The following is an 8760-nucleotide window of genomic DNA, read 5'->3' on the forward strand; positions in this document are numbered from 1 at the left end:
GAGATTAAAAGCCTGGCTTTTTTAACAGGCATTAGGGATCAGAATATTGTGCTGTTCGAAGACAACAAGCTCTCATCCAGCTATGGTCAAGGATGCTAAATAATAAGCCCCACCCTATTCACCAGGATAATGCATAGTCTCACAAGATTGAAATCCTGTAGGCCAGGATGGAAAACAGCTATTGACTTAACATCTACTAACTAACACAAGAATGCCTGGAGAGTGGAATGGTCCAAGGTACCTTCTTGTAGCCTAACCATTAGTGAACCCTTTACCAAATCACCTGGTTTTATTAAATGGCCTTGCTTTGTCTGGTCAAAATTGAACAGAATTAGGTGTGATGCTGGAAGAAGTGCCTACGCTCTATCAGTTGGAATGGAAAGATCCCTCTTGTTTTGATTGTGATGCTGATATGCAAACTTACACATATTGTGCAAGATTGCCCACGATTCTGATTCCCTAGAAGAGCTGAATGAAGCAATGCCAGAGGCAATCACTTGGATAGCTGAATTGGACATCCAGTTATGAGGCCACTGCTATACCCTGTAAAACTTGTATAAAATTAGGTGGGTTGTGCACATATGTTTACTTCTATCATGTTCTCATCATATGCTAAATAATAATAATAGGGGTCAGATGAGTGGAATCACCTTCTGGTTGTTCTGTTATGGTGCTTCTTCATTTCATATTTTGGATTTTAATATATTCCACATATTTTAATGTTATATAGTTTGAAGTATTTTTGCTTATATGTTCATTGTTTGTTTTCACGCTGTAATTTATTTCACCCAAATTATGTCACATTGCTTAATATACTTAATTAATTATTTATCTAAAATAACAGCTCTGTTTCCATAACTAATTATTTAAAGATCAATTGGGTGAGAAGAGGAAATTAGGATATCATGGAAACACCAAATATATATATCAATTGACCTAGCAAATCAAATGCAAAGGGGTTAATTGTCCCAGATAAACTCAATCTTGCTCAGTGTCATTTTAACTCTGTTTAATCAACTCTATTCCCTACATACTTCTTAATTAAGTAGTAAGGTTTAAGCTTTCTTTCTTATATCAGGGATGATGAAAAAGTGGATTAAAATGGATTTTAAAAAAGAACAACTTGCAGGAATCCATTTATTCATGTAGATAGATAGATAGATAGATAGATAGATAGATAGATAGATAGATAGATAGATAGATAGATAGATAGATAGATATAGATAGATAGATAGATAGATAGATAGATAGATAGATAGATAGATAGATAGATAGATAGATAGATAGATAGATAGATAGATATTCAGGTAAAAATCATGGAATTTTACAGGACAAGAACTGAAGACTTGGTTATAAAAGCTATAAAAATTCGAGAGGTCAGTTATTTTTGTTAACTTCCATCAATTCAGTTTCATGAATGGCCCAATATTCCATCACCAACCTTTCATTCCAGAGTTTTAGATCAGGCTTCTGTTTTGTTTTCCACTGATTGTTGATACTTTACTTATTCCCCAATTTTAATCTCTATCCCTCCTCCCCTGCCAAATCTACTTAACATTCTTCAAATTGAGACGTTATCTGTTATTAAATTATAATCCTTCCTACTCACTTTCTTATTAAAATGAGGTCATAAAAGAATCCAAACTATGATGAGTTTTATAATCCCGTATTTATTTGCCACTGAAGTTAGCAGAGAATTGTGCAATGTAAATACTAATAAAATGGATGCAAGTGGAAAATGCTAGATGGTTCGGCAGGCCTAAGAAACTACTATCCAAATTTACATCTCTGTATTTATTCTTCAGTGCTATTAAAACGTACCCGATATAAAAGAAATTATTGTAAGTGCAGCCAAGAACCTTGAACAATTTCCAGAAAGGCTTTTTCTAAATCTGATATAAAATCCCTGTCTATCCAATTAATGCGGAGTTAACTTTCTGCTAATGCTTACCATGATCCTTGGTTAGATACGTATAATTTTCATTTCAAAGTTATCAAGACACATTTCAAATTAGACTTCTTTTTCAAAAAGTCTCACTGGTCAAGTATGTTCCCCTTTGTCTCACTGTTAATCTTCTTGCAGATGTGGCCTTTAAAGTCCTACTTCGAGATGCAATACTAAACCAAATTCAGCCACCATCTTGTCTACTGAGTCTTCTCACAATTCTCTTGAATGGTTTGAAATTTTACCTCATAAATAGGGTAATCAGGGGGGAAAAATCTGATTTCAGCTTAACTACTTCCCTGTCACATTTTTCTAATTTAGGGTAGGTTTTAGATTACTGCTTCTAAAATTGATGTAAACTTCCAATCAGTGATTAACGTTACAAGCTAAAGATTGTTCTGTAAAGGCACATCAATAAGAGGATGGAAGGAGTCCATGAACAAGGGTTTTCTTAGTCTGGTTGTGACTTGGGTGATGCAAAACATAACCTTTGGGCAAATTTCCCACAAAAGGCCATGACCTGTGTAACCTTTCTGGAAAGAACTCCACCATGAATCTGTATCTTTGTTTGATGGAGAAGAGTGAAGGAAAGCAAGTTAACCAATCTTTAAAAATGGGGAAGGAGGGAATGCTATTTCATAATGTAATGGAGCCAGTGATTGCTATGATTCCTGAGCTGAGGAAAATGGAGTGGAGTGGAATGGAATGGAATTGAATTGAATTCTTTATTGGCAAAGTGCTATTGGACACACAAGGAATTTGTCTCTGGTGCATAAGGTCTCAGTGTATATACAAGCAAGTGTCAAATCATGAGCATAATCATCATAAAATACATTCATCATAAAACAAGATCATAAAACATAACACTCAGTGATAGCCATAGAGTACTAAATAAGCAATCAACATAAATCATACTAGGATATTAAATAAAACAATATAAATTTTAAGATACAAGCAACAAAGTTATAGTCATAGGAAGATAAGGAAATATGTAATACGAAAGATGAGAAGAATAATAGTAATACAGCCACATTAGGTAGTTTGACAATATTGCGGGAATTAGAAGTTTAGCAGAACTAAATGAAAAATAACTGTAAGAGGAGAAGGTTGAAATAATTGGTAGTGAAAGTTACTGAACTTCTGCAAATCATCATTTGAAACTGATGTATTGAGATGCATTTCAGATAGTTTGTATGACAGCATTCATAATCTCTTACTTTGGGGCCTTTTAAAATCCCAAGAAATCTGGATATCATCAGGTTGTCTGCCCTTTATTAGATAGTGCTTATGGGATGAGACTCTAAGGAATGTACATGCTTTCTTGACATACATTTTCAGTCTGTGTAGAGACAGATACAGTTCTCTTCCCCATAGAAATCTCCAAATGTACTTCAAATGTTCACATCAAGTAAAAGCTAGATATTTGCATATGTATTTGAGAATTTTGGCTAATTTAGTCAAAATGCTTTTTGATTCCCCAGAAATGCCTTGGGTATTTTGACAAAGTAGAAACTGTCAAGTTTGCCTGAAATATTGTTTTTGGTGGGATTTCGTGGTAGCCACAACCCTTAAAATGAACAAATTTTGTAAGTTTGCCTGAAGCCAATGGAGCTTCAGAGCTTATTGTAAATGAAGCTCCAGTGTGAATACATTTCTTCTCTCTTTCTCCTATAAAAGCATAACAGGTTATGATAACTGTTCCATAAATAATTGGGAATGATCAAAGGTATTTTCTTACAAGGAAATCCAAGAGATAGAAGTCTTTTCAAGAATATAGTACTGAACTTTGGAGGAAATGAAGCAACAATGGACATTACTCACTGACTGCGGGACAAGAGCATAGTGGAATCTTGAGTCTTACTAAACATTTAGTGGTTATGCTGGAATAGAGTATCTGGAAGAAATAGCTAGCTGCAACTCTACGAAGAGTTATTTGTTGTTTGCTACTGACAACTACTACATGGAATATCCATGTACAAAATTATCTCTGAGAAATGGAACTGTATGCTCTTACTTGTCTCATACTTAATTTAAAATTGGTTGCCTACTTTATGGGTCACTAACATTGTACAAGAGAGTCAATTTAGTCTTCTTGTTAAAGGATCAAGATAGCAACTGGGAGTCTGAATTATAATCTTTCGCACAAAGCTGGTGACCTTGGGCCAGTCACTTTTTCTTCAGTCCTAGGAAACAGACATTGGCAAAACATTTTTGAACAATCTCAACAAGAAATGGGACTAACCCAGCCAATCCCCAGGAGTCAAAAGCTTTTAAAAAAAGTCTAGCCTGTGTAATTAGTGTATGGTTCAGAATGTTGTGTGAATCTTAGCAATGGGTTAACTGAATGAACCCTATTAATGATGAATAAACCTCATGCAAACTTTCACATATGTACTGACACACCTTAAATGCACACTAGGATGAAAATGAGTTGGTTGCTAGATGAAGCTAGTCACTTTCTCTCAGCTTAATCATTGAGCATGGTTCTGTGGAGAAACAAGAACAGGAAGGAATATTAGGTATGTTCTCTGCCTTGAGTTACTTATGTATATAAGAATAATGGTATGATTCAGAGGTGGTATTCAGCAGGTTCTGGCCAATTCTGGAGAACTGGTAGCGGAAATTTTGAATAGTTGGGAGAACCAATTAATACCACTTGTAACTGGCCCCGCTTCCATCTATTCTCTGCCTCCCGAGTCCCAGTTGATCGGGAGGGAATGGGGATTTTGCAATAACCTTCCCCTGGAGTGGGAAGGAATGGAGATTTTACAGTATCCTTTCCCTGCAATGCCCATTAAGCTACACCCACCAAGCCACACCCACAGAACTGGTAATAAAAAAATTTAAATTTGAATCCAACCACTGGTATGTATGTATGTATGTATGTATGTATGTATGTATGTATGTATGTATGTATGTATAATCAATCGTCTTTGTTACTTATTTATTTCCAACTTCCAAAGTACCCTATTTCAACAAACACAGAAAGAAAATGCATATATTCTAAAAGGAAAAAAAAAAGTCAGTATTCTGATTTTATTCATTTCAAGATGTTTTGGGCTTTTTTATCCAGTTATCTTTCTGCAGCTTTATATAGTTGATTAAATTGAAAGATGTTAATTTTGGCCTGAATGGTGTCTTGAACCCAAGTATTTGTATTGTCACCACTGCTCTGTAAAGAATTGTTATAAGATTGTTAAGCACCAGGATCTTTGTTTTATTTTCATTTTGAAACTTGAAAACCTTCTGTCAGATTAATTGGGTCAAGACCCCTTAGGAAATCCTGCTCTGATCGAAAGCTATTTGGAATTTGGCTGTTGAGCCAATTTCTCTTTCGAAAGAAAGAAAGAAAGAAAGAAAGAAAAAGAAAGAAAAGAAAAGACAGTTTTGCTTGGTATCACATCCCCAAATGGGAGATAAAATAGAGGTGTAAAGTGTATGTAATGTGGCTCGTACTTAAGATCAGTAACTGGAGAGCTTGCTTCTTAGATCTGCCAAGATGATAAAGAAGAAAATCTCTTTGCGAAAAGATAAACGGTGGAAGGAACTGACAGTGATATGTGCTAGCTGGAAAAAATCCACCTTTTTTTTAAAGCCTTCATTGTACACTTTCGATTTTGGCCTCCTGATAATGATACTTTTTGACCCTCATTTTTTATTCAATTCCAATCTGTAGCAAGCTAAAATACCTTTCCTTGATACAAACATGAGTTCAGCAGAATGTCTGAATTTACAGTACATGGGATGGTGCAATGTGCACAGGGAGAAACATTTTCACTTGGATAGCAGATGAAATTTCAACATTTGTGTGGCTGGTGGAAGTCGCTAACTCTTTAAAAAAAATCTAATTCTACATATTCTATGGAATGAGATAATGGGAATCTTCACACAGTTTTTATTCAACATGTCTGTCTCCAAGAAGATTTAAAATATATTTACCAGAATTCCCAGTCAGACCTAATCCTTCAAATGGATACTATGTGTCAGGCCCCAAGAACCAAGAATGATATGTGGAGTTACTTAGGAATAGTTTTACTGTCATTTGCCTGCAGACAGAATCTTGCCGGACTGAAGCAACTTTCTGCATACCTATAGATATACTCTGTGAACTGCTGGAAGAGGAATCTTAGCCCTCTTTCTGCCTACAAGACATTCCAAGCTCCATTGTCTCTTTCCCCTCTGGGAAGCAGACCCTTCCTCCTGAAATTACAGACTACATTCCATCACATAAGTGTACCTGAGCATCCACCTTGATTCTTGTATATATTACCAAACCATGTTTTATGAATAGTTTTGAATATGTGTGTGAGGGATAGAAGCAGGAGCCATGGAATCAGAGAGTAAGATGTTTATTAGTAGATGACAAGCGATTCAAAACGTCCCTGCAACTGTCAGGGTATTTATACTCGAGGCCAAAGCAACTGTCAAATGACCAGCCAATCAGAGAGCTGGTAACAGGGAACATTTGCATATATAACACTCCTTCCCCCCAGTTATTTGCATACTCAACACTCCTCTAACATTTGCATATATAACACTCCTTCCCCCCCAGTTATTTGCTTTGTGTGCAAAGAAAGTCCAAGCCTGTCGGTAACTTTGATTTTTGGAGGCAGGTTGGTGTCCTCGTGCTTCAGCTTCCCGTCCAGCGCCAGGCCTCGCTTCTCCCGGTTGTTGGTCAGCAGTGGAGTCAGCGTGTAAACCTTGCAGAAGGTGGAGCTGGGAGGCAGGCAGCTTTGTAAGGCAGGTGGCCTTGGGAGGTAGGCAGCCTTGTAAGGCAAGTGGACTTCTTAGGCAACAGTAACCGTTTATTGCAGGCAGCTTCTTAGGCAACAGTATCTGTTTATTGCAACAATACCGTTTGTAACAGTAGCAAACAGTAGACCGGACAGTCTCTAAAGTTGTGTCTGGTAGATCTTCTCGGCAGAGAGGCAGGCAGACAGGCAGCTTCAGCCACGGTTGAGCCAACGCGATTTGTAGCTCGTCCCTGAGCAGAGGTGACGGCTCCAGCCAAGGTTAAGCATAGGTTGCCCGTCCCTTTGACTGAAGGAGTCCGTGCCTGTGGATCTACTCAGGTTGGCTTGATCGGAGGCGAAACCTGAGGCAGTGGCAACTGCTGGTGCAGCTCTGACAGGTCTTCAAAGTATTTTCTGTTCGCGTTTGCTTAGTTGCGTTGCGACTGGCTTATTGTTTAGTTTTATTCTTATTCCAGGCTCTGCGGAATCGCAAATCCCACCTTCGTCGCCAGTTTTGAATATGTGTGTGAGGGATAGAAGCAGGAGCCATGGAATCAGAGAGTAAGATGTTTATTAGTAGATGACAAGCGATTCAAAACGTCCCTGCAACTGTCAGGGTATTTATACTCGAGGCCAAAGCAACTGTCAAATGACCAGCCAATCAGAGAGCTGGTAACAGGGAACATTTGCATATATAACAAATAGGCTCTCTTGCTTCATGTTCTCCTCCATCAGAGATAAAATCTCAGCATATCATGTAAGAATGAATGTAGAATCATGTATTTCAGATATATTTGGAGATTGTGTGGGGTGGTGCATGGAGGGAACACCAACCAAAGTGTATTTCTGAATTTGAAGATGTCAGATGTTTCAATACTTTCATTAAAGGTAGTGTAATGAATAATCCCAAGAAGAAATTCAATACGCTGAGTTTTCTGACAAAGTCCTGCTCAGGCTCTGATTTAAGCCCATCAGTTTCTGAAAAATGTAATTTCATTTGTCCTAAGGAGATATATTTGTATGGTAACACTTCTCAATGGAAATCTGGGCTTGTTAAACCATTTCACTATATTGAAGATGATTTGTAGATAGCAAAATCACCATGTTCTCCCAGTCTTACAAGCCTTTCTTCTGATGTATTCAGTTGACCTGTGCTTATTGGAGTATTGCTTCTTCTGAATCATATTAAATAGGAGAGCTCTTATATGATGGAGAAGCAAATTAAATTTCATTACTTTCAGGTCTAGCAATCTGCATCATAAACTCTGGTGCATTCTGAATAATAAACTACCCATCAAGATTCATTCCCTCCTTATGTTTAAATTCCAGTTGTGTCAAACATCCATCATCAAGGACAAGTTTAAAGGAACCCATTTATTGCATCATGTGGCAGATGTTAACATATATTGAGCTATTGCTATATAGGAATGTACCATGAGACTTAACCCATTTTCTTATTGCTAGTATAGTTTTTTTTCCCATTCTAGATATTTATAGTGAGTTGGATCCAAAGATGTTTTAAATTTAAGGAATGAACTTTTCTATAGACAGGATATACTGCATATCCAGAAGAGCTTCAACCAATGGAAATGAAAAAAAAAAAAGCTTTTATAGCAACATACATTTTTCTTTTGGCATTGTTAGGGGTTCAAATCAATACTTTAATTGTATCTAAAAATAAGCCAGCAACCATTATAGATCTTTCTAACATGGTCTAATATCACATGTTGGTTAGCAACCTTATTGCCACATTTTATGCTAACTATAGCTTCTGTAATTAACACAATCCTCTCTTGTTGATTGTATCTTTGTAAAAACTCCAAGTTCTCTTGAAACCTTTACAATTAAAAGGGCACATTTTAATTTGTGTTCCTGGTTTTTGTGGTGGTTTCTTACTTGGGTTCCCTTTGTATTTAATCTGATGACAAGTTCTGTTTATGCTTATGAACGTTCGTAGCTTTCATTGCAGCAACTGTTGTCAAAAATAATTAAGTCTTCAAAGTCTGGATATTTTGCCTGGACATTCCTTTGTTCCTGGAACTATTTTTCCCCCCTTTTCCTTTCCCTGAATTAGGATTTGTT

Source organism: Thamnophis elegans, chromosome 8 (assembly GCF_009769535.1).
Source record: "Thamnophis elegans isolate rThaEle1 chromosome 8, rThaEle1.pri, whole genome shotgun sequence".
Classification (NCBI taxonomy): Eukaryota; Metazoa; Chordata; class Lepidosauria; order Squamata; family Colubridae; genus Thamnophis; species Thamnophis elegans.